This window comes from Rattus rattus, chromosome 5 (genome assembly GCF_011064425.1).
Source record: "Rattus rattus isolate New Zealand chromosome 5, Rrattus_CSIRO_v1, whole genome shotgun sequence".
NCBI classification, from domain to species: domain Eukaryota; kingdom Metazoa; phylum Chordata; class Mammalia; order Rodentia; family Muridae; genus Rattus; species Rattus rattus.
Window position 1 is genome coordinate 17,321,326 of NC_046158.1, and position 27,574 is coordinate 17,348,899.

Genomic DNA, 27,574 nt, shown 5'->3' on the forward strand with positions numbered 1-27,574 from the left:
TCTGCCTCTCTGAAGGTTTAGCTCTCCCTCCCACGGGATTTGGGTGCAGAGAACTGTTTATCCGGTCGGTCCCTTCAGGTGCGGTGTCTCAGACGCAGTGGACCTGCTGCTCCTGGGCCCTCCTCTACGGGTACCCAGAGGCCGTATACAGTTTCCTCCTGGGCCAGGGATGTGGGCAGGGGTGGGCAGCGTTGGTGGTCTCCTCCGCTCTGCTGCCTCAGGAGTGCCCGCCCGACCAGGCGGCGAGAACTCCCCTCCAGGGGGTCTGGGAGCAGGAAGCTGCTGAGGGCAGGGATCCGCCGGCCCCGGACTCTGGCCAAACACCGGAAGTGTCCGGTCCCAGAGGAACTCCGCCTCTGTGAGACCTGAGTTCACCAGGCAAGTCGTTTGTAGCAGAAAAGTTGGTCTTACCTGTGGACCCGGGGCTCAAGTTTGCTTGCGGGGTGTTGCCTATGAGCTCTCCGCGGCCTAAAAATATGGAACGCTTCACGAATTTGCGTGTCATCCTTGCGCAGGGGACATGCTAATCTTCTCTGTATCGTTCCAATTTTAGTATATGTGCTGCCGAAGCGAGCACTCCATTCCTCTCTTGAAGGGCATCTGGAATCTTTCCAGCTTCTGGCTATGATAAATAAGGCTGCTATGAACATAGTGGAGCATGTGTCTCTGTTGTATGTTGGAGTATCTTTTGGGTATATGGCCAAGAGAGGTATAGCTGGGTCTTCAGGTAGTACAATGTACAATTTTCTGCGGAACCCCCAGTCTGATTTCCAGAATGGTCTTACCAATTTGCAATCCCACAAACAATGGAGGAGTTTTCCTCTTTCTCCACATCCTCGCCAGCCTCTGCTGTCACCTGAGTTTCTGATCTTAATCATTGTGACTGGTGTGAGGTGGAATCTCAGGGTTGTTTTGATTTGCATTTCCCTGATGACTAAAGATGTTGAACATTTCTTTAGGTGCGTCTTAGCCATTTGATATTCCTCAGCTGTGAATTCTTTGTTTAGCTCTGTACCCCATTTTTAATAGATTTTTTGATATGTTCTTGGATTCACTTGGCAAATAATTTATTGAGTATTTTCATATCAATGTTAATAAGAGAGATTGTTCTAAATTTCTTTTTCTCTATAGGATATTGTGTGATTTTATATACCAGGTTGATAATAACCATATACAATGCTTTTCTCAATGTTCCTTCTGTTCCGGTTTTGTGGAATAGTTTGAGAAGTATTGGTATTAATTTTACTTTGAAAATCTGATAAAATTCTGTGCTAAATCCTTCTTGCCTTGAGCTCTTTTTAGGTGGAAGATTTTAATGATGGCTTCTATTTCTTTCTTTGGGGATTATAGAACTATTAAAATTGTTTATCTGATTCGATTTACCTTTTTGGTAAGTACTATCTACCAGAAAAATCATCTATTTCATTTAGATTTTATAATTTTGTGGAATACAGGCTTTTGAAGTAAAACATATGAGTCTTTTTGTATTCCCCTATGTTTAAGGTCACATTTCCCTTTAAACTAATTTTGTTAATTTGGATATTTTCTTTCTGCCTTTTAGTTAGTTTAGCTAAGGGTTTAGCTATCTTTTAGATTTTTAAGAAGAATCAGGTATCAGTTTTGTTGCTTCTTTATATTGTTCTCTTTGTTTCTAATGTACTGATTAAGGACCTGAGTTTGATTATTTTCTTCCATCTACTTCTCTTGAGTGTGCTTGCTTCTTTTTGTTTTAGAGTTTCCCCATGTGCTTCTAAATAGCTAGTATGAGATCTCTCTAATTAAAGAGAACAAGCCTTCTCAAGTCACAGTCACATAGTCACAAAGCAAGCCCCAACATATACAAGAAAATTATAACCTCTTTTTAATTGGATATTTTTATTTACACTTTAAATGTTACTCCCTTCCTTGTATACCGGCCATAAGCCCCTATCTCACCTGCCTCCCCTTCTATAAGGATGTTCCTCCTCCCCAAACACACCCCTTCCCACCTCCCCAACCTGACATTCCCTTACAATGGGGACCAAGGGCTTCTCTTCCCATTGGTGCCCTACAAGAACATCCTCTGCTACAAATGCGGCTAGAGCAATGGGTCTATCCATGTGTATGCTTTGGGTAGGAGTTGAAACCTGAGAGTTGTGGTTGGTTGGTATTGTTGTTGTTATGGGGTTGCAAGCCCCTTCAGTTCCTTCGATTCTTTCTCTAACTCCTCCAATGGGGACCTCATTCTCAGTTCAATGATTTGCTGCTAGCATTCGCTGCTATATTTGACATGTTGGCTGAACCTTCAGGAGATATCTATATTCATTCCCCTCCTCAGCATGTACTTTAGGGCTTCATCAATACTATCTAGTTTTGTGGTTGTGTATAATGGGTTGATCCAGATGGGGCAGGCCCTGAATAGCTATCTTTCCAGTCTCTACTCCAACTTTGTCTCCATATCTCCTCCTGTGATATTTTTGTTCCTTCCTTTTTAAGAAGGACTAGCCATCTGCACTTTGGTCGCCCCTTGTCTGAGCTCATATGGTCTGTGGATTGTACTTTGCAATTTGAGCTTTTGGCTAATATCCAATTATCAGTGAGTGCATACCACGCGCGCGCATGTGTGCGTGTGCGTGTGTGTGTGTGTGTGTGTGTGTGTGTTTTGTGATTGGGTTAACTCACTCAGGATGATACTTTCTAGTTCAATCCATTAGCCTATGAATTTCATAAAGCCTTTGTTTTGATAGCTGAGTAGCACTCCATTTTGTAGACATACAACAGTTTCCATGTCCATTCCTCTGTTTAAGGGCATCTGGGTTCTTTAGAGCTTCTGGCTATTATAAATAAGGCTGCTATGATCATAGTGGACCATCATTTTGGAATATGCCTAGGAGTGGTATACCTGGGTCCTCAGGTGGTAAAATGGCCAATTTTCTGAGGAACCTCCAGATTGATTTCCAGAGTGGTTGTACAAGTTTCCAATCCCACCAACAATGGAGGAGTGTTCCTCTTTCTTCACATCCTCTCCAGCATCTGTTGTCACCTGAGGTTTTGATTCCAAAATTATTCTGACTGGATATGAGGTAGAATTCAGGGCTGTTTTGATTTGGTATTTTCTGTTGACTAAGGATGTTGAACATTGTTGCAGGTAGTTCTCAAACTATTTATACAATCAAGAAAATCAACTTGAAAGAAAAGGACCGCACAGGTTGTATTATGGTTAATCTCTTTTTCCCTCCAAATTTTGTAGTGAAAAGCATGCATTAGTGGTATTTTGAGGATTCTTGAGAGGTAATGATGGCAATAACATAAAATTGTAAGGGTGGATCCCAGTAAAAAAGGCCCAAAGTAGGAAGCTTGCTCTGTCTTGCCATGTGAAACCATCTACAGTGTTATGATGCAATAAAAAGGCTCTAACCAAATGCCAAGCCTATTGACTTTATAGTGCTAGACTTTCAGACCACAAGATAAACAAACCCTGTTCTTTCACAACAATCAGACTACAGCAGTTAGTTTTAGAGTTCACTTAATAGGAAATGGAATAAGGCAGGCAATAAACAAGAAACAGGAAAATCAAACCATAGCTCAGAGTTATGGTGTTATGAAGACATGTGTGAGATGTCAATAAGACCATGGAAAGATTCTGCCTGTGATTCTAATTCACAAGAAAAGCAATGGTATAGGAGACTGAGCAATAGAAATGGAACACAAAGAAAATGGGATTTTAGGGTTCCATAGAGATAAGTAAACTTGTGTATGCATGCTGTAGTGTTTCAGAACAATCACACACTTGACTTATGTTGTTCCATATATTTCAGTTGGTTCCCTTTTTTTTGCTCATTGAAGAATGCATCCCTCTAGAGTCCATGCAAAGTTAATGTGAGGAATTTAAATAACAGCTACAGAATCTCTGCTATCCTGAGTGTTTAAACCTGAGGGATTATCCAGAGGAGGGTTGCTGATTTTCCTTTATTAATATTTTGATTTTTGCAGCAATAAGAACTATGGTTGGAACACATTAAACAGCATGCAATTGTTTAATTCTGACTTCATTTGGAATGTGTGAGAATGATTTGAGGACTAGGCAGAAATATATATTAAAGTAATATTTCAAACAATAAGAGGGTAAAAATGTCAATCTCCTTAACTGCTGTGTTTCTTATGGTCAAAAGCAATGTGTAAACCATTTATACATATTGAAAATCCATCTATCATGCATACTTTCAGTTCACAATATTTTAAATGTTGATGCAGAAGTTTTATAAGTGTATTCATGCAATTTTTAATATTTTAATTGAATTTTTATACAAAAAGTTAATTTTGCCCCATACTATAATATTATTTTTCTTTATTAATCTTGTATCTGATAAAGACTGCTATATATGTATAACTCTGCTGTTGCTGTGTAATACCACATATATCCTATAAGAGTTTGCTCACTGTCTTGCTTAGACTTGAGCATAATTAGTAAACTTTCTGCACATTGACTCTAAGGAACACCATCATGGACAATACCTGAACCACATAGCTATAATGTATTTGCTGCAATTGCACAGAACAAATATTTGGAAATTTTATTGTTTTGTTGTTTTTTAATGCCTAAGAAATGTATGGAACATGAAGCACTGGAGAGAAGAGAGAGGAGAAAGAATAGGAGGGTATTAAAGGATTTTGTCATGCTTCTAGAAAGGAAAGAGAACATAAGTGGTATAAGTATTGCATGCATCCTTCAACCAATCTCTTGTCAATTTTCCACCTTGAACACTAATACTTCTTTCTATACAATATATAGCATATAAACTTCCTATACTTTCTCTTCACCAAAAATTTCACATCAGAATTAAACTTGAGACTCTTGGAGAGTCTTAGTTGTTAAACTATTTTCTTGAGAGCATCAAGGGCAAACTCCATCCAAACTAAATGTTGATTTGTTTACCAAGGGACTTGAACTGAACCAATTCTTTTCAATCTGTACACCTCATCTGGGATGGAGAGGGTGTTTTGTTGTTGTTGTTGTTGTTGTTGTTTGCTTTGTGGGTTTTTTTTTCTTTTTTGGTTTTAGGTTTGTTTTTGCATCTGTCCTAGAAATAAATAAGTGGCATAAAAAGGACATATTCAGTTGTAATGCTGATTATAATAATAACATTACTAGGTCTTTCTTTCAGAGAATCTGAGTTCAGTTACCAGCCTCTACGCTGGTGGCTCACAACCATCTGTAACTCCAAATTTCAGGGATTCAACACAGGCTTCGGTCCTCTGTGGGTACCTGCACTCATATAAAAATACTCACTTAGAGTGTCATCTGGGCCCCCTGTGAACAGGGACCCGAGAGAAGGCGGGGCAGACCATTCTGGTTGCTGCCCTCATGGAGAACAGAAAGCCAGCCCTGAGGAGCGACTTCAGGCCCGAGACCAGAGGGAACACCAATATTACTGCTCCAAGTGACTGGACTGTTGAACGCAGGACACACAAAGGCAAAATTCCTCTGGGACCAGACACTTCTGGTTTCTAGCTAGAGCCCGAACCTTGCTAATCCTGACCCACAGCTCCCTGCTCCCAAACCTCATAAGAGAGACAGCTCATCACCCAGACATGTGGGCACTCCTGAGACTGCAAGGCAGAACGAAAGCCAGTACTGCCCACCCTTGCCCACATCCCCGGCCCAAGAGGAAACTGTACAGGGCCTCTGGGAACAGGAAGATAGGGGTACTCAAGCTGCAGGAGCCCTGGAGTCCAGACTGTGCCTGGATCTGAAGGGACCTGGTCAAACAACTCCCTGCACTCAAATCCTGTGGGAGGGAGAGCTAAACATTCAGAGAGGCAGACATGACTGGGAAGCCAGAGGAGACCACTCTCTGCCCACATTTCAGAATTTAAAGGAAAATGCTTAGCACCATCTCGGCCCCCTGTGCACAGGGACAGGGGAGAAGGTGGGGCAGGCCCTTCTGGTGGCTGCCCTAAAGGAAAGCTGATAGCCAGCCCAGAGGAGCAACTTCAGGGCGGAGACCAGAGGTAAGACCAACTTTTCTGCTCCAAGTGACTTGCCTGGTCGACTCAGGACACACACACACAGGAACAGTTGAAGATCAGTAGACGGGAAAGACTACATGCCTGAAAGCAGAACACTCTGTTCCCATAACTGGCAGGAAGAAAACAGGAAAACAGATCGACAGCACTCCTGACACACAGGCCTATAGAACAGTCTAGCTAGCCACTGTCAGAAATAGCAAAACAAGGTAACACCAGAGACAACCTGATGGTGAGAGACAAGCACAGGAACCCAAGCAACAAAAACCAAGACTGCATGGTATCATCGGAGCCCAATCCTCCCACCAAAGCAAACACTGAATATCCAAAAACACCAGAAAAGCAAGGTCTAGATTTTAAATCACATTTGATCATGATGATGGAGGACTTCAAGAAAAACATAAAGAACTCCCTTAGAGAAATGCAGGAAAACACAAATAAATAAGCAGAAGCCTATAGAAAGAAAACACAAAAATCCGTGAAAGAATTACAGGAAAAGACAATCAAACAGGTAAAGGAATTAAAAATGGAAATAGAAGCAATAAAGAAAACATAAAGGGAGACAACCGTGGATATAGAAAACCAAAGTCAAAGACAAGGTGCCATAGATACAAGCATCACTAACAGAATATAAGAAATAGAAGAGAGAATCGCAGGAGCAGAAGATTCCATAGAAATCATCGACACAAATGTCAAAGATAATGTAAAACAGAAAAAGCTACTGGTCCAAAACATACAAGAAATCCAGAACTCAATGAGAAGATCAAACCTAAGGATAATAGGTATAGAAGAGAGTGAAGACTCCCAACTCAAAGGACCAGTAAATATCTTCAACAAAATCATAGAAGAAAATTTCCCTAACCTAAAGAAAGAGATGCCCATAAACATACAAGAAGCCTACAGAACTACAAATAGATTGGACCAGAAAAGAAACTCCTCCTGTCACATAATAGTCAAAATACCAAATGCACAAAACAATGAAAGAATATTAAAAGCAGTAAGGGAAAAAGGTCAAGTAACATATAAAACAGACCTATCAGAATTACACCAGACTTCTCACCAGAGACTATGAAAGCCAGAAGATCCTGGACAGATGTCATACAGACCCTAAGAGAAAACAAATGCCAGACCAGATTATTGTATAATGCAGAAAAAATCTCAATTAACATAGATGGAGAAACCAAGATATTTCATAACAAAACCAATTTGCACAATATCTTTCTACAAATCCAGCCCTACAAAGGAAAATAAATGGTAAAGCCCAACACAGGGAGACAAGCTACACCCTAGAAAAAGCAAGAATCTAATCGTTTTGCAACAAAAAAAAAGAGAAGACAGGCACAGAAACATAATGACACATCAAAATATTAATGTAACAGAAAGCAACAACCACTATTCCTTAATATCTCTCAACACCAATAGACTCAATTCTCCAATAAAAAGACACAAATTAACAAACTGGATATGCAATGAGGACCCAGAATGCTGCTGCCTACAGGAAACACACCTCAGAGACAAAGACAGACACTACCTCAGAGTAAAAGGCTGGAAAACAATTTTTCAAGCAAATGGTCTGAAAAAGCAAGCTGGAGTAGCCATTCTAATATCGAATATAATTGATTTTCAACCAAAAGTCATCAAAAAAGACAAGGAAGGACACTTCATATTCATCAAAGGAAAAATCAACCAATGAACTCTCAATCTTAAATATCTATGCTCCAAATAGAAGGCACCTACATATATAAGAGAAATCTTACTAAAGCTCAAAGCACGCATTGCACCTTACACAATAACAGTGGGAGATTTCAACACCCCACTCTCATCAATGGACAGATCATGGAATCAGAAGTTAAACAGAGACAAAGACAGCCTAAGAAAAGTCATAAACCAAATGGACTTAACAGATATTTATAGAACATTCTATCCTAAAACAAAAGAATATACCTTTTTCTCACCACCCCATGGTACTTTCTCCAAAATTGACCATATAATTGGTCATAAAACAGGACTCAACAGATACAGAAAGATAGAAATAATACCAAGCATCCTATCCAATCACCATGGATGAAGACTGGTCTTCAATAACAAGAAGGAAAGAACACCCACATATACATGGAAGTTGAACAATGCTAAACTCAAAGATAACCTGGTCAAGGAAGAAATAAAGAAATAAAGAAAGAATTTGATGAAAATGAAGGTACAGCATACCCAAACTTATGGGACACAATGAAAGCTATGCTAAAAGGAAAACTCATAGCTCTGAGTGCCTGCAGAAAGAAACAGGAGAGAGCATATATCAGCAGCTTGACAGCATACCTAAAAGCTCTAGAACAAAAAGAAGCAAATACACCCAGAAGGAGTAGAGGGCAGGACATAATTAAACTCAGAGCTGAAATCAACCAAGTAGAAACAAAAAGGCCTATACAAAGAATCAACAGAACCAAAAGCTGGTTCTTTGAGAAAATCAACAAGATAGATAAAACCTAAGCCAGACTAACCAGAAGACACAGGGAGTGTGTACAAATTAATAAAATCAAAAATGAAAAGGGAGACATAATAGCAGAATGAGAGGAAATTCAAAAAATCATCAGATCCTACTACAAAAGCCTATATTCAACAAAACTTGAAAATCTGGAGGAAATGGACAATTTCCTAGACAGATACCAGGTACCAAAGTTAAATCAGAAAGAGATAAATCATTTAAACAACCTCATAACTCCTAAAGAAATAGAAGCAGTCATTAAAAGTCTTCCAATCAAAAAGAGCTCAGATCCAGATGGGTTCAGTACAGAATTCTATCAGACCTTCGTAGAAAACCTCATGCCTCGAGTCTGCGGTCCACATCATAGGAGATGTAGTCCATCCTGGGATCTTGGTAACAGATGTTAGGGATAGTCTACTTTTCCCCGTAGAGAAACGACAGATAAAAGACGAATCTAGAAAGCATATCGAGTACAATGTGATTCCATAGCAATAATGCTTTGAATATATGCTAAATAGTATTTCACTCAGATAGGATGACGGAGGATTCCCCACGACTGGGCTTAAATCCTTGGCAATGTTCTTGCTGACCTCAGAGCCGTGGCAGCTTGATCTGCCATGAAGAGCCTAGCATGGGATGTAGAAGGTTCCAGGGAGGGATTAGGTGGAGGATGAGCGGGAGAGGCAGCTATAAAGTCCGGATGAGTGAAGAAAAAATTAACCTTTTTATAATTTTTCAGCTCTTTACTCTCAGAATTTATACCTCCAAAGTTACTTACAGGCTCTTCCTCAGTCTTGAGGTTTGGGATTCCTGGTTTGGGTCTGCAGAATTGAGAGAGTATGAGTCCATCCTATATTCTTCAGTACATTTTTTTTTCTTGCATGTAATGCCTCTTCCCGTTTGAGTTGATTATCTTGGGAGAGCAACTGTAGACAATGGTTCAATAAGGAACACATACAAAAAAAATATGCTCCATGAACAGATTCCAGATGAAGAGTGTACAATAACAGAGGTAGTGACCACTGCCAAAAATGCTGTAAAATTTAAAATACACTCATGCATCTGGTAGTTAATGTTAGTTTTCAATGGAAGTCTAACCAGCACTACTAGTGATCAGCAGCTAAATAAATGCAGCACAATTTAGAGATTGGGGGGGATGACGTTGGACATGGATGACCATAAAAGATGTGGGAGTCGTCTGAAACATGCATGATGACCACAACATTGCGAGTCTGAGGTCCACATCATAAAAAAAAAAAACAAAACAAAAACAAAACAAAAAACTCATGCCAATACTATCCAAACTATTGCACAAAATTGAAACAGATTAAGCGCTACTGAATTCTTTCTATGAAGCCACAATTACTTTAATACCTAAACCACACAAAGACCAAAACAAAGAAAGAACTGCAGACCAATTTCCCCTATGAATAACGATGCAAAAAATAATCAATACAATTCTTGCAAACTGAATCCAAGAGCACATCAAAACAATGATCCACCATGATCAAGTAGGCTTCATCCCAGGGATGCAGGGATGGTTTAATATATGGAAAATCATCAGCACTATATAAACAAACTAAAAAATGAAAACCACATGAACATTTCAATAGATACTAAGAAAAATTTGACAAAATTCAACAACCCTTCATGATAAAAGTCCTGGAAACAACAGGAATTCAAGGCCCACACTTAAACATAGTAAAAGGCATATACAGCAAACCAGTCACTTACATTAAACTAAATGGAGAGAATTTTGAAGAAATCCCACTAAAATCAGGGACTACACAAGGCTGCCCACTCTTGCCCTACTTATTCAATATAGTTCTCAAAGTGCTAGCCAGAGGAATCAGACAACAAAAGGAGATCAAAGGGATAAACATTGGAAAGGAAGAAGTCAAAATATCACTATTTGCAGACAATATAATTGTATACTTAAGTGATCCAAAAAGTTCCATCAGAGAACTACTAAACCTGATAAACACATTCACCAAAGGGGCTGGGTATAAAATTAACTCAATTAAATCAGTAGCCTTCCTCTACACAAAACAGAAACAAGCTGAGAAAGAAATTAGGGAAACGACACACTTCATAATAGTCCCAAATAATATAAAATAACTTGGTGTGACTTTAACCAAGCAAGGGAGAGATCTGTATGATAAGACCTTCAAGCCTCTGAAGAAAGAAATTGAAGATCTCAGAAGATGGAAAGATCTCCCATGCTTATGGATTGGGAGGATTAATATGGTAAAAATGGCCATTTTACCAAAAGCAATCTACAGATTCAATGCAATCCCCATCAAAATACCAATCCAATTCTTCACAGAGTTAGACAGAACAATTTGCAAATTCATCTGGAATAACAAAAAACCCAGGATAGCTAAAACTATGCTCAACAATAAAAGGACTTCAGGGGGAATCACAATCCCTGAACTCAAGCAGTATTACAGAGCAATAGTGATAAAAACTGTATGGTATTGGTACAGAGACAGACAGATAGAACAATGGAATAGAATTGAAGACCAAGAAATGAACCCACACACCTGTGGTGACTTGATTTTTGACAAAGGAGCCAAAACCATCCAATGGAAAAAATATAGCATTTTCAGCAAATGGTGCTAGTTCAACTGGAGGTCAGCATGTAGAAAAATGCAGATCCATCCATTCTTAACACCCTGTACAAACTTAAGTCCAAGTGGATCAAGGACCACCACATCAAACCAGACACACTCAAACTAATAGAAGAAAAACTAGGGAAGCATCTGGAACACATGGGCACTGGAGACAAATTTCCTGAACAAAACACCAATGGCTTATGCTCTAAGATGAAGAATCAACAAATGGGATCTCATAAAACTGTAAAGCTTCTGTAAGGCAAAGGACACTGTTGTTAGGACAGAACCGCAACGAACAGATTGTGAAAAGATCTTTACCAATCCTATAACTGATAGAGGGCTTATATCCAAATTATACAAAGAACTCACGAAGTTAGACTGCAGGGAGACAAAAAAAAACCCTATTAAAAATGGGATTCAGAGCTAAACAAACAATTCACTGCTGAGTGATGCTGAATGACTGAGAAGTACCTAAAGAAATGTTCAACATCTTTAGTCATAAGGGAAATGCAAATCGAAACAACCCTGAGATTCAACCTCACACCAGTCAGAATGGCTAAAATCAAAAACTCTGGCAACAGCATATGCTGGCGAGAATGTGGAGAAAGAGGAACACTCCTAGATTTTTGGTGGGATTGCAGACTGGTCCAACAATTCTGGAAATCAGTCTGGAGGTTCCTCAGAAAATTGGACAATGCATTACCTGAGGACCCAGCTATACCTCTCTTGGGCATATACCCAAAAGATGCCCCAACATATAACAAAGACACATGCTCCACTATGTTCATAGCAGCCTTATTTATAATAGCCTAGAAGCTGGAAAGAACCCAGATGCCTTTCAACAGAGGAATGGATAGAGAAAATGTGGTACATCTACACAATGGAATATTACTCAGCTATCAAAACCAATGACTTTATGAAAGTCATAGGCAAATGGATGGAACTGGAAAATATCATCCTGAGTGAGGTAACCCAATCACAGAAAAACACACATGGTATGCATTCATTGATAAGTGGATATTAGCCGAAATGTTCGAATTACCCTAGATGCATAGAACACATGAAACTCAAATAGGATGACCAAAATGCAGATGCTTCACTCCTTCTTTAAAAGGGGAACAAGAATACCCTTGGGAGGGAATAGGGAGGCAAAGTTTAGAACAGAGACTGAAGGAATGCCCATTCAGAGCCTGCCACACATATGGCCCATACATATACAGCCACCAAAACTAGATAAGATGGATGAAGCAAAGAAGTGCAGGCTGACAGGAACCGTTTGTAGACCTCTCCTGAGAGACACAACCAGAACATGGCAAATACATCGGCAAATGCCAGCAGGAAACTACTGAACTGAGAACGGGACCCCCGTTGAAGGGATCAGAGAAAGTACTGAAAGAGCTTGAAGGGTCTTGAGACCCCATATGAACAACAATGCCAACCAACCAGAGCTTCCAAGGACTCAGCCACTACTCAAAGATTATACATGGACTGACCCTGGGCTCCAACTGCATAGGTAGAATGAATAGCCTATCCAGTAAGGCCACCAGTGAAAAGGGAAGCCCTTGATCCTGCCAAGGCTGAACCCTCAGTGAAAGGGGTTGTTGGGGGAAGGGCGGTAATGGGGGGAGGATGTGGAGGGGAACACCCATATAGAAGAGGAGGGGGAGGGGTTACGGGTATGTTTGCCCTGAAACCGGGAAAGGTAATAACAACTGAAATGTAAATAAGAAATAACCAATTTAATAAAGATGGAGAAAAAATTGTAACTTACAGACAAACAAAGACACATAGACAAAACCAAAAATAAATCTTTAAAGAAGAAAAGACAATTATTGTAGTATGAATGTTAATGTATTCTATGTCCCATTTGTAAATTTGTTCTCTCATGATGACTACTCAAAATAACAAATTATCTTTATTTTTCTATCAATTTATTTACTCATTTTACATCCCTATCACAGCCTTCCTCTTCACCAAGTCACACTCTCACATGGCCCATCCCACCAATCCTCCCCTTCACCTCTGAGAATGGGGAAATTCCCCTGCCCCCACCATTTACCAACCCACTCTGGTACCTCAAGTCACTGCAAAGCTAATACATGCTCTCCCACTAAGGTCAAACAATGCAGCCCAGTTAGGACAGGATCAACAAACAGGCAACAGAGTCAGAGTAAGCTCCAACTCCAGTTGTTCGGGGACCCCCATGAAGACCAAGCTGCACATTTGCTACATATACATGAAGCCTGTGTCCAGTCCCTTTATGATCTTTGGTTGGTAGTTTAGTCTCTGGGAGCCCTCAAGTGTCCAGGTTGTTTGACTGTTAGTTTTCCTCTGGAGTCTCTACAGGAGTCCCTGGAGTCCCCTCCAGTTTCCTCAATCCTTTCCCTAACTCTTCCACAAGACTCCTTAAGCTCAGGCTAATGTTGGGCTGTGGGTTTCTGCATGTGTTTTAGTCAGGTGCTGGATGGAGCCTCTCAGAAGACAATTATGCTAGGTTCCTGTCTGTGAATCCAGTCTAGTAAACATAGCTTGAGGCTCCAAGGTACATGAAGGTGGAAGGGAATGCCTGCAATGTGTCCCTATTGATCCTCTGAGGACAACTTAGTACATTCCCTCCCAAATTGGCAGGAGTTGCATTCATTTATGTCCATCTCACAGAGGGCACCTGGGTATCCAGGCCAGTATCAATAAATATAGATGTTGACAGTGTCTTTACATGTTATGACAAGGCTTTCACCAATGAAGAGGCATCAAAGTCTAGTGTGTCCATGTGAATCCACTACCCATGCAGTCACAGTAGTAGTTATTTCCTCCATCCACATATAGACCTCCATGGAGTCATGGCTGACTGGCACATTCATCAAAGTTGAGTTCACAGTGGTCTCCAAGGAATCAAGGTACATAGTCACAGAAGTAAGCCCCAAGAGCATCCTCACAGATGGGATCATATAGACTGCACTATGATCTACATTCATCAATTTCCAACTCACAGTTCACACCAGAATACTCTTGAGGACAGACACACATGTGTCTGCCTATCTCATTAAGATGTACAGTCTCATAATGCCCGCCTTAGTATCCAGGCATACAGAAGCAGAAGTAGCCTTTGATTCCATTCTCACATACAACCTCATTATGGCAAGGGCTAGAAATATACTCATTGTGATTTGTCTCACAGAATCTCCCAGCATATCCAAAAGGGCAGATAGATATAGGCAGGGTATTCAGGGTCATTATGGCAGGTAACTTCATGTTAGCAGGTATTTCCTTCACAGGAATTAGTGGCAGTTTCACAGGTCAACCCACTGTACCCATGGAGACATTAGCACAGGAAACCCCTTTCTCCAGTGTATAGACAAAAATGCAATTCCTTGGCAGGGACTGGAGAAGCAAGGGCCTTTTAGATCTTTTCATGATTTCTGTCCAAATTATTGACTATAGCTAAGCAACAATTGTTGTCTTCTAGAAAACCCTTGTGCATACAATTGTTTTGGCAAGAATTTAAGAGACACCTGGTATTATTTTTATTGCAAAACAAATTTTGGTAACCTCAAGTCACTGCAGAGTAAGGCATATCCTCTCACACTGAGTCCAATGAAGACAGGACAGTAAGTGAAGCAGAATCCTAGTTAGAGAACAGAGTAAGGGTAAGTTGTCACCACCCAGTTGCCTGGGGCCTGCATGAAGACCAAGCTGTACATCTGCTATATATGTATGGGAGTCGGGACTTTGCCTATATCCAGCCCTTATTTTCTCTTTGGTTTGTGTGTCAGCCTCTAGGAGCTCCCAAGGGTTCAGGTTAGTTGACTCTGTTGGTCTTCCTGTGGTGTCCCTATACCTTTCAGGTCCCTCAATCCTTCCTACACCTCTTCCTCAAGAGCTCCCAAGCTCTTATTAATGTTTGACTGTCAGTCTATGCATGAGTGGAGCCTCTCGGAGGACAGTTATGCTAGGCTCCCATCTGCAAGCATAACAGAGTATCATTTATAGTGTGAGGGATTGGTTCTTGCTCATGGGATGACCCTGAGGTTGGGCCAGTTATTGGTTGCCATTCCCTCAGTTTCTGCCATATCTTTGTCCCTGTACTTTTGGTAAGTATGACAAATTTTGGTTCAAAGATTTTGTGGGTGGGTTGATGTATTAGTCAGGGATCTCTAAGTCATAGGACTTAAGGAAAACATAGGTAAATAGATAGAAGCCCTTAAAAAGGAAAAAAATAAATCCCTTAAGAAAATACAGGGAAGCACAATCAAGCAGGTGAAGGAATTAAACAAAGAAGTTCATGACCTAATACTAGAAATAGAAACAATAAAGAAAACATACATTGAGGCAACCCTGGAAATGGAAAACTTAGGAAGGTGGTTGGGAACTATAGCACCAAATCTCAGGCATAGAAGATATACCTTAGAAGATATTGACAGGACTGTAAAACAATTAAAAAATTAAAAAAAAACTGACCTCCTAACCAAAACATCCAGGAAACCAAAGACACAATGAAAAAACCAAACTTAAGTATAATGGGAATAGAGGAGAGTAGTGCATCCCGGGTCAGATCAAAAGACCAGAAAAATGTCCTATAAATGTTCATTAAGCCAATAGAACACCAACTAGATTAGATCAGAAAAGAAAATCCTCTCATCAAATAACAATCAAAACACTAAATGCACAAAGAAAGAATATTAAAAGCTGTAAGAGAAGAAGGCCAAATAGCATATAAAGGCAGACCTATCAGAATTACACAGGACTTCTCAACAGAGAACCTAAAACCAAGAGGAGCCTGGACAGGGGTCATACACAACTTAGGAGAACAGAAATGCCAGCCCAGGCTACTATACCCTTCAAAACTCTCAATCATCATAGATGGAGAAACCAAAGTATTCTAGGACAAAACCAAATGCAGACAATATTACCTACCAATGAAATCTTACAGAGGATTATAGAAGGAAAATTCCAATACAAGGAGGTTACCAACAACAAAGAAAAAAAAGATATTAACTGTTTCACAACAAAATCAAAAGGAGAGAATTACATACACATAATGCCACCTACCATAATAAATATAACAGGAACTAACAATCATCAGTCTTTAATATCTCTCGATATCAAAAAGCACAATTCCCCAATAAAAACATAAGCAAATAGACTAGATACATAAGCAGGTTCCATCTTTTTCCTGCATGCAAAAACCACACCTCAATGGCAAAGATAGACAGGATCTTGGAGCAAAAGGACGGAAAAAAGTCTTCAAGTAAATGCTCCCAAGAAACAAGCAGGAGTTCTCTAGAGTCTAATTTCTTGAGTTCTTTGTATATATTGGATATTAGCCCTCCATCAGATGTAGGATTGGTACAGATCTTTTCTCAATCTGTAGGTTGTCATATTGACAGTGTCCTTTGCCAGACAGATGCTTTCCAATTTTATAAGGTCTCATTTCTCAATTCTTGATTTTAGAGCATAAGCCATTGTTCTTTTTCAGGAAAATTTCCCCTGTGCCCATGTGTTTGAAGCTTTTCCCCACTTTGGCGTCTATTAAATTCAATGTATCTAATTTTATGTGGAGGTCCTTGATTAACATGGACTTGATCTTTCTACAAGGCAATAAGAATGAATTGATTTGTATTCACCTACATACTGAATGACAGTTGAAGCAGCACCATTTGAAGAAAAAGCTGTCTTTTTTCTACTGGATGGTTTTAGTTTCTTTGTCAAAGATCAAGTGACCATAGGTGTGAGGGTTCATTTCTGGGTCCTCAATTCTATTCCACTGATCTACCTGCCTGTCTCTGTACTAATAACATACAGTTTTTAATTACTATTGCTCTGTAATACAGCTAGAGATTAGGGATGGTGATTTCCCCCCAGAAGTTCTTTTATTGTTGAGGAAATTTTTCACTATCCTAGGGTTCTTGTTATTCCAAATGAATTTGCAAATTGCTCTTCCTAACTCTGTGAAAAATTGACTTGGGATTTTGATGGGGATTGCATTGAATCTAGATTGCTTTCAGCAACATGGCCATTTTTACTATAATAATCCTGCCAATCCATGAGCATGGGAGATCTTTCCATCATCTGAGATCTTCTTTGATTTTTTTTCCTTCAGAGACCTGAATTTCTTGTCATACAGATCTTTCACTTGCTTGGTTAAAGTCACACCAAGGTATTTTATGTTATTTGTGACTATTGTGAAGGGTGTCATTTCCCTAATTTCTTTCTCAGGTTGTTTATCCTTTGAGTAGAGAAAGGCTATTGGTTCCTTTGAGTTAATTTTATATCCAGCCACTTTGCTGAAGTTGTTTAGGAGTTCTCTGGTGGAATTTTTGGATTCACTTAAGTATACCATCATATCATCAGCAAATAGTGATATTTTGATTTCTTCTTTTCCAATTTATATCCCTTTCACGTTTTTGTTATTGCTGTTGTTTTTGTTGTTGTTGTTGTTGTTATCTAATTGCATTGGCTAGGACATCAAGTAGTATATTGAAGAGGTAGGGAGAAAGTGGACAACATTGTCTAGTCCCTGATTATAGTGGGATTGCTTCAAGTTTCTCTCCATTTAGATTGACGTTGGCTACTCATTTTTTGAATATTGTTTTTGCTATGTTTTGGTATGGACCTTGAGTTCCTGATCTTTCCAAAACTTTTATCATGAAGGGATGTTGAATTTTGTCAAATGCTTTCTCAGTATCTAATGAGATGATCATGTGGGTTTTTTCCCCTGTGAGTTTGTTTATATAGTGGATTATGTTGCTGGATTTCCATATATTGAACCATCCCTGCATCCCTGGGATGAGGCCTATTTGATCACGTAGGATGATCATTTTGATGTATTCTTGGATTCGGATTATGAGAACTTTACTGAATATTTTGGCATTAATATTCATAAGGGAAATTGGTCTGAAGTTCTCTTTCTTTGTTGGGATTTTCTGTGGTTGAGGTATAAGGGTAATTGTGGCTTCATAGAAGGAATTGGGTCATGTTCCTTTTGTTTCTATTTTGTGGAATAGTTTGGAGAATATTGGTATTAGGTCTTCTGTGAAGGTCTAGAATTCTACACTAAACCTACCTGGTCCTGTAATTTTTCTGGTTGGAAACTTTTAATGACTGCTTCTATTTCTGTAAAAGTTATGGGACTCTTTAGATAGTTTATCTGATCCTGATTTAACTTTGGTACCTAATACCTATCGAGAAAATTGTCCATTTCATCCAGATTTACTAGTTTTGTTGAATATGGACTTTTGTAGTAGGATCTGATCATTTTGGATTTCTCAGTTTTGTTGTTATGCTTCCTTTTTAATTTCTGCTTTTGTTAATTTGGATACTGATTCTGTGCCCTCTCACTAGTCTGGCTAAGGGTTTATCTATTTTGCTGATTTTTTTTTTCAAAGAACCAGCTCCTAGTTTTGCTGATTCTTTGTATAGATCTTTCTGTTTCCACTTGGCTGATTTCAGCCCTGAATTTGATTATTTCCTTCCATCTACTCAACTTGGGTGTATTTGCTTCTTCATGTTCTAGAGCTTTCAGATATGCTATCAAGTCCTATTGTATGCTCTTAGCGGTTTCTTTTTGGAGGCACTCAGAGCTATGAGTTTTCTTTTCAGCATTGCTTTCATTGTGTCCCATAAGTTTGGGTATACTGTACCTTCATTATCATTAAATTCTAAAAAGTCTTTAATTTCTTTATTTTTTCCTTGACCATTGAGTACAGCATTGTTCAGCTACCATGTGTACGAGAGCTTCTATTGTTTTTGTTGTTATTGAAGACCAGCCTTAGTCCATAGTGATCTGATAGGATGCATGGGATTATTTCTATCATCTTCTATCTGTTGCACCTGTTTTGTGACCCATTATATTGTCAGTTTTGGAGAAGGTACCATGAACTGCTGAGAAGAAGGTTTTTTGTTTGTTTGTTTTATGATGAAATCTTCTATAGATTTCTGTTAAATCTATTTGGTTTATAACTTCAGTTAGTTTCATTATGTCTCTGTTTAGTTTCTGTTTCCATGACATGTCCATTAATGAGAGTGGGGCAGTGAAGTCTCCCAGTATTATTATGTGAGGTGTCATGTGTGCTTTGAGCTTTATTAAGGTTTCTTTTATGAATGTGGGCGCTCTTGCATTTGGAGCATAGATAATCAGAATTGATTATCTTGGTGGATTTTTTTCCTTTGACAAGTATGAAGTGTCCTGCTTTTATCTTTTTTTGATACAACTTTTTGGTACATTCAATTTTAGAATGGCTACTCCAGCTTGGTTCTTGGGACCATTTTCTTAGAAACTTTTTTCCCAGCCCTTTACTCTGAGGAAGTTTCTGTCTTTGTCACTAAGGTGTGTTTCCTGTATGCAGCAAAATGCAAGGTCCTGGTTACATATCCAGTCTTTTAATCTATGTCTTTTCTTTGGGGAATTGAGTCCATTGATGTTGAGAGATATTAAAGAAAAATGACCATTGTTTCCTATTATTTTGTTAGAGTTACAATTAGGTCTGTGTAGCTCTCTTCTTTTGGGTTAGTTGAAAGAAAATTAATGTCTCGTTTTTTCTAGGATGTACTTTCCTTCATTGGATTGGAGTTTTCCATTTATTATCCTATGTAGGGCTGGATTTGTGGAATGATATTGTGTAAATTTGGTTTTATCATGAAATATCTTGGTTTCTCCATCTATGATAATTGAGATTTTTGCTGGATATAATAGCCTTGGCTTGCATTTGTATTCTCTTAGGGTCTGTATGACATTGGTCCAGGATCTTCTGGCTTTCAAAGTCTCTGTTGAGAAGTCTGGTATAATTCTGATAGGTCTGCCTTTATATGTTACTTGACCTTTTTCCTTTACTGCTTTTAATATTCTTTGATTAGTGCATTTGGTGTTTGACTATTATATTACAGGAGGAATTTCTTTTCTGCTCCTCACTATTTGGACTTCTGTAGGCTTCTTGTATGCTTATGGCTATCACTTTCTTTATGCTAAGGAAGTTTTCTTCTATAATTTTGTTGAAGATAGTTAGTGGTCTTAAGTTGCAAATCTTTGCTGTCTTCTATACCTATTATCCTTAGATTTGATCTTCTCATTGTGTCCTGGATTTCCTGGACATTATCTTTGATGGTTATGTCAATGTTTTCTTTTTTTTTTTTTTTTTTTGATTCTTTTTTTTTCGAGCTGGGGACCCTAACCGGGGCCTTGCGCTTCCCTAGGTAGCGCTCTACCACTGACTAAATCTGGCCCATGTCAATGTATTTTCTGTAGCACTTCTACCTTTGTAGATTCTCTCTTCTATCTCTTGTATTCTGGTTGGTAATGTTTTAGTCTATGACTCCAATCTCTTCCTATGTTTTTCTATCTCCAAGGTTGTCTCTTTGTGATTTTTTTTTATTGTTTCTACTTCCCTTTTTAAGGTCATGGATGGTTTTGTTCAATTCCTTCACCTGTTTGGATAATTTTTGTGTTTCCTCTTTATGGACTTTTACCTGTTTACCTGTGTTGTCCTATATTTCTTTAATGGAGTTATTTATGTACTCCTTAAAGTCCTCTAACATCATTATGAGATGTATTTTAAATCACAACCTTGCATTTCCAGTGTGTTGGGCTACCCAGGACATGCTGTGTAGGGAGACCTGGGTTCTGAAGATTCCAAGTGACCTTGGTTTCTTTTTTTTTTTTTTTTCAGTTTCTTGCACTTGTCCCTCACCATCTGGATATCTCTTTTGTTAGCTGATCTTGCTGTCTCTAACAGTGGCTTGACAGTCCTGTAAGTCTGTGTGTCAGCACTCCTGGGAGACCAGCTCTCTTCAGGCAAAGTTACTGAGAGCTGTGGCACAGGCTCAGCTCCGGGCACACACAGAAACTGGAAGGATCATTTCCCAGACTGCTCCTTGGTTTCTGTGTCATGAGGACTCCAGGCAGGTCTCTCAGAGCAAAAGTGGTAGTCCTTCTTGTGTTCTCAAATTTGTCAGCACTCCCAGGAGACCAGCTTTCTCCCAGTGGGATCTGGGCACAGAGAGCTATGGCACAGGGTCAGCTCCAGGTGAAGACAGAAACTGGAAGCTACCCTTCCTTTATACAAGTGATAGACAGGCTAAGGAAGAAAATAGGGAAACAACACTCTTCACAATAGTCACAAATATAAAATGTCTTAGGGTAACTCTGACCAAACAAATGAGAGATCTGTGTGACAAGAACTTTAAGTCTCTCAAGTAAGAAATCAAAGAAGTCCTCAGAAAATGAAGAGGTCTCCCATGCTCATGGATTGGTAGGATTAATATAGTAAAAATGGCCATTCTACCAAAATCAATCTACAGACCCAATGCAATCTCCATTAAACTTCCAACACAATTCTTCAAAGCCATTGTAAGATCAATTCTCAATTTCATTTGGAAAAACAAACAAACAAAAAACCCAGGATAGTGACAATTCTTAAAAATAAAAGAACAAGAAGAACTTCTACTTGAATCACTATCCTTGACTTCAAGCTATACTAAGAGCAATAGTGATAAAAAAATCTACATAGTATTGGTACAGAGACAGACAGTTTGATCAGTGGAATAGAACTGAAGACCCAGAAATAAATCCACATCATTATGGACCTTGATCTTTAACAAAAGAAAGCATGTTCAATAAATGGTGCTGATCTAACTTGCAGTCTGTATGTATAAAAAAATTAAAATAGATACATATTTGTCACCTTGCGCAAAGCTCAAGTCCAAGTGGATCAAGGACCTCAACATAAAACCGGTTTCACTGACTCTAATAGAAGAGAAAGTGGGAAAGAGCCTCAAGCTCATTGCCACAGGGTGAAATTTCCTAAACAGAACTCCAATGGTTCAGGCTTTAAGACAATGATTGACAAATGGGACCTCATGAAACTGGAAAGTTTCTCTAAGGCAAACAATGTAGTTAATAGGACAAAACAGCACACTACAGATTGGGAAAAGATCTTCACCAACCCTATATCCAATAGAGGGATAATATCCAAAATATGTAAAGAATTCAAGAAGTTAGACTCCAAGAAACCAAATAACCCAGTTAAAAATGGGGTACAGAGCTAAAGGAAGATTTCTCAGCAGAGAAATCTTGAATGACAGAAAAGCACTTAAAGAAGTGTGCAACATCTTTAGTCATCAGAGATACACAAATAAAAGCCATCTGAATGGTTGTATACTCTCTGTACACGTATGTATGAGGATATATTGTGTATGCAGTGTGTATATGTTTGAGTGGAAAAGTGTGTGTGTGTGTGTATGTGTGTGTGTGTGTGTGTACATGTGCATTTACAGGTATGATATTAAATGTTGCTGGATTCTGAGAGTTTCCCACAGGAGGCCACTGCTGCCATAATTACATCTGAGATGTTTAGCTATTTTCTTCTAATTGAAATACTTTTTTCTTACTATTGAGACAAAAAGAAGGGGTCCTAAGTATTATGGAACATAATCTGGGCAGCATCCAAGAGAAGATAGAGAAGATACATGAATAGTTATGCAATTCTAAGTCAAGACCCAAAAAGGTAAGCAGGCCTAACTGACACTCATGATAGCTTGTACAGATAATACTAGGGATGAAGATTTTTGAAAAGGAAAACATAATTCCTTAAGAGAATACACCTTCCTACCCATGACCTTGACTTGCCCCACTGAATTAATACTAAGTGAAGAGAAAGAATATGTTACCATACTGATGGCTTGGTTACTTTCCAATTACCATGACAAAGGTAATTAATAAAAGAAATTTTTAATTTGGTTCACACTTCCAGAAAGTTAGAATCCATGACTATCATGGTAGAGAGCATGGCAGTAAGCAGGTATGGGAGAAATAGCTAAGAATTTGCATCTCATCTACAAGCATGAGTTAGAGAGAACTTACTGAGATAATATGGACTTTTAAAACCTCACACTCCATTGCCAAGAGACGTGCTACCTTCCACTGAACCACACCTCCTTATCCTTCACAAATACCAACTGGAATCCAAGATTTCAAATATATGAACCTATAGTGAGCATTCTCATTCAAGCTACTACAGATAGATTCTGATTTTACTATAATGTATACTGTAAAAATATGTGCCCTATGACATGTGTCCAGAGGACTACCACAGGTGCTACCAGCATACCTTGTACCATGTTTTAGTGAAAGTCTTTTGTTCAATGCTGTATATTTTCTTATCTGGCCCCCAACCTCTCAGGAAGTCTCTTGTCTTCACCATCCTCCTTGCCATAGAGACATGGGGAGTACAAGTATTCCAATGATCTAAACGCAATTCTCATGCTGTGAAGCTTCTGAACCATATGAGACCCTAACTTACCTCCCCATACCTTTGTAAAAGTAAATAAATAAATAAATAAATAAGCAAGCAAGCAAGTTTTAATTCCATCAGCATCATCAAGAAGCTATTTGTTAGCCAAATTTCATTTTATATATTTTTCTATTTGATGAAGATAAAAGAATAATAGAGTTAACAACAACATCAATAATAGTAACAACAACAAAAATCTTAACATGTTAGTACTGGCACATATTTGTAGAAATTGGCATTTAAGTCTTTTCATTTCATAGTCTGATAATTGTATCCAGACATTCTAGGTCACCAAACTGTAAAAGGAAGGGACAGGTTAGGCATCAGGCCACTATTGAATTTTGAACACAAACACGTCTCAAAAATATATTCAAATAAGTTTCAAAGTTCAGAGAATATAATTCAAATTTTACTATTAAAAACATAATTATTTGTTTTGTGTTTTAGTTCTTTACATGTAAAAAGAACTTTAGAAAATTGTGGTATTTTCAGGCTATAAAAACTGAGCTGTAATGAATATTCTAGGTGGTAATGGTACAGCAGCTTACTATCCATAGAAGCCTTATCAAACACATAATTTCTGCAAAGCTTTTTAAAAATCTATTAAGAGATATTTTCTATGACATAATGATCCAAAACCAGCAGGGATTACATTGATCACAGAAGTTGTGCTTATATGGTAACACATTAGCAAAGTAAGATGTTATCTGTTTATCTCAGTGCAAAGCAAAATAAGCAAGTTAAAAAATATATATAGTATTTTAGAGCTGGAGACATGGCTCAACAGTTATGAGTACTGACTGCTCTTCCAGAAGTCCTGAGTTCAATTACCACATGGTGGCTCACAACCATCTGTAAAAGGACTTGATGCCCTCTTCTGGTGTGTCTGAAGACAGCTACCATGTGCTCATATACATAAAATAAGTAAAATAAATCTTGAAAAAAATACAGTATTTTAAAAACTCAAATGTTAATGCCAATACTGCTATTTAAATTAGTGTTCTGCTGATATTAAAAAGAATAATCAAAGGCTCTGTACAGAGCATTTACCTGAGATCATTGAATATGCTTCTACCTTTGTAGGAAGGTACTCAGAAGAGTTTAGGCAGGTGTCTCAAAAACATCAAGTCTTATTATGCCAGCATCCTCAGAGAATATTCAGAGTCTGGGCATCAACATGAGTTTCTCAGTAATAATGAAAGTGACATGATGGAGCACTATGGCTTTGTGATCAGGTAATGAGTCATGAGAACATGGCTCCTTCAAATTGGCATGTTTTATCTGTCATTAAATATGAGACTTTCAAACATATTGATGGCTAAATCCTTATGCTACTTTATATGCTTCTCTTAAGCATTTTTTCCAGTTCAGGCTCTTTACATTAAGTATATAAAAATAACCTTTTTTGCATTGAAACATTTTAAAAGGGTTTAAAAAGAGAACAAAAACAATAAAAGAACATACTCCAACCAGAGAATAGCACCTTCAAGAACCTTGCCAGACTGGATCAACAAGGGCTTTTCAAATTGCCCTAGATTCAAGTCATTGTTTTCAGACTTTGCTCTCTAAGGGTGATCTTTGGAAAAGAGGTTGCATTGAATGTTGAAGATTTAAATGGAAACCTAGACTCTCCCCTCAGGGACTACTTTGAGGTCAAAACTATTTTTAAATTAGATCTTCAGGGTGTTTTTATGGTTTAAATGGATAGTTTCACAGAAAGATGCCAAGCAAAAAATTAGAATGGATTTAAAAGTAGCACAAGTCATCTTTTTAAAACTTGGAATGAGGTCTGATACATGGCATAATCCCATAATAATCTTTTTTCTTTTTATTACAGACTAATTAATAAGGTAAAACAGATAACTTATATATCCCCATTCATATATCAATCATTATTACTACACTTCAACTAATCATTATTATTGCTTTGGATCTTTTGAAATTCCTCTCTGGACATTCTCAAACATATTCTTTCCAAAATACGAATGAAGTTCCTGTACCTCCCCCTAGCTCTAACTCTGCTTCATGCTTCCGGTCACCAGGTACCAGTTGGAAGTTCCCAGTGTTGCTTTAAATAGCTACTTTCCCATAATGGTCTTAATTTCTTCCTTTCCTTGAGGGAGAAAAGGTTTGAGTTCGTTTCATTTTCAGTTCCAAGAATTATAGATAGTTTTGAAGATTTACATAAGGTTTACCCCAGTTGTTACCAAGAATTCAAGTATGATGAGAAATACTTGATAATCTATTGATCATTTATAAGCTCAAAATATTTGCAGTCCTGAATCTTTTGGGTAATTGTGCACATACCATTTTCCAAACCTACTACAGAGAAATATTTCAGGTAGTTCTGAAACATATATTTTTAATAATAAAGTACAAGAGGCCAATTTACTCTTTCCTTTAAATCTAGGTACATAGTATTATTTGAAACATTCGGTAAGTAATTAGTTATAGGTAAATTATCTCTATCAGCTAATTTAAATGTTTTCTGTAAAGATTAAATTTTCTAAATTTTAATATTTTGTCAAAACATATTACTTTAAGGAATATTCATTTTATCCATTATCTTGTCTAAGTACTTTGTATTTATGGTGTATATCGTTAAAGAGAGCTTCCCCAGAAACTCCTTTATTAAATCATTAGTCCTTTATTAGTTCATTGTAAGTTGAAAAACTTACATATTTTTTCAATAAAGTCAGCTGTCATAGTGTCATAAAGTACACAATAAGAAGGGACAATATGATGATGTAATACTTTCATTATTAATTTAACTGGATTTTACAAAACAACAGAACCATACCTCTGGGTGTATTGATGAGGTGTTTCCAAGAAAGTTTTAGTTGAAGAGAATATTCTCATGTGTAGTTAGTACATATGAATGGAGTTAGTCTCCAAGACTAAATAAAAAAGAGAAAGCCTCACATCAAGCAAATATTTTGACTTTTTCTGCTTCTGATTTGCCACGTTACAGCCATGTCCAAGCCACACCCACACCTGTGCCACTGTTTTCTCATCATTATGAATTATACTCCTTCAAACTGCAAACCAAAATAAAATAAACAGCAAAGAAATAAAATCTTCAATTGTTGGTTTTGTTTAGTGTTTTGGTCGCAACTATGAAAAAAATAACCATTAGACATAGTCTGTATTTAGCAAGCATCCTTGATAAAGTTTTCTAAAAGTCAACAAGGACAGTTATTTCTGGCTACTATCATCATAAAGAAATGTCAGGAGAGACAGATGAATTGATGGTATTTTCTGTAGCCCTGAAAGACCTTGTTTCTTGTCCTCTATTATCACCTGCTTAGTAGTAGCAGGTAAAGAATAATGAGCACTACCCAATTTTCTATATGTTAAGATTTCTTAATCCCAAATACATTGGGCATTGAAGAACTGATGCATATTACCTTTGTACAGTGATAACGTATACTTAACCACTACATGCTTTTCCCCATCTTTATTAAATTGTGTATTTTTATTTATATTTCAAATGTTATTACATTTCCTGGTTTCTAGCCAATATCCCCTGGGACCCCCTCTCTCTCTACTTATATAGGTGTTTCCCTCCGCATCCTCCCCAAGTATCTCGCCCTCCCACGAATCCCCTTCACTGGGGGTCCAACCTGGCAGGACCAAGGGTTTCCCTCCACTGCCACAGGCCCTATACTAGACTATTCATTACATTCTATGGGATTGGACCAAGGTCCAGTCCATGTATTATCTTGGGTAGTGTCTTAGTCCGTGGAGAAGCTCTGGTTCCACATCATTGTTGTTCATATAGGTCTCAAGCCCTTCAAGCTCTTTCAGTCCTTCCCATTCCTTCAACGGGGTCCTCGTTCTCAGTTCAGTGACTTGCTGCTGACATTTGCCTATGTATTTGACATATTCTGGCTGTGTCTCTCAGGAGAGATCTACATCCAGTTCCTGTCAGCCTGCACTTCTTTGCTTCATCCATCTTATCTAGTTTGGTGATTGTATATGTATGGGCCACATATGGGGCAGGCTCTGAATGGGCATTCCTTCAACCTGTGTTCTAAACGTTGCCTCACTATCCCCTCCTAAGGATATTCTTCTTCCCCTTTTACAGAAAGAGTGAAGCATCCACATTTTGGTTGTCCTTCTTGAGTTTCATGTATTCTGTGCATCTAGGGTAATTCAAACATTTGGGCTAGTATCCACTTATAAAT

At 38.3% G+C, this 27,574-nt stretch overlaps 1 non-coding gene and 2 pseudogenes across 1 annotated transcript; 1 reads left to right on the plus strand and 2 right to left on the minus strand.

Moving 5' to 3' along the window:
* Window positions 1-470: 470 nt before the first annotated feature.
* On the minus strand, window positions 471-577 carry LOC116902660. The gene has a single exon (XR_004388222.1). It is a non-coding gene; the product is annotated as a U6 spliceosomal RNA (small nuclear RNA).
* Window positions 578-9,651: 9,074 nt separating this feature from the next.
* On the plus strand, window positions 9,652-9,731 carry LOC116902530 (annotated as a pseudogene).
* A 3,887-nt stretch (window positions 9,732-13,618) lies between these two features.
* The window catches only part of LOC116900081, a 43,587-nt pseudogene continuing 29,631 nt past the window's right edge, over window positions 13,619-27,574 (minus strand).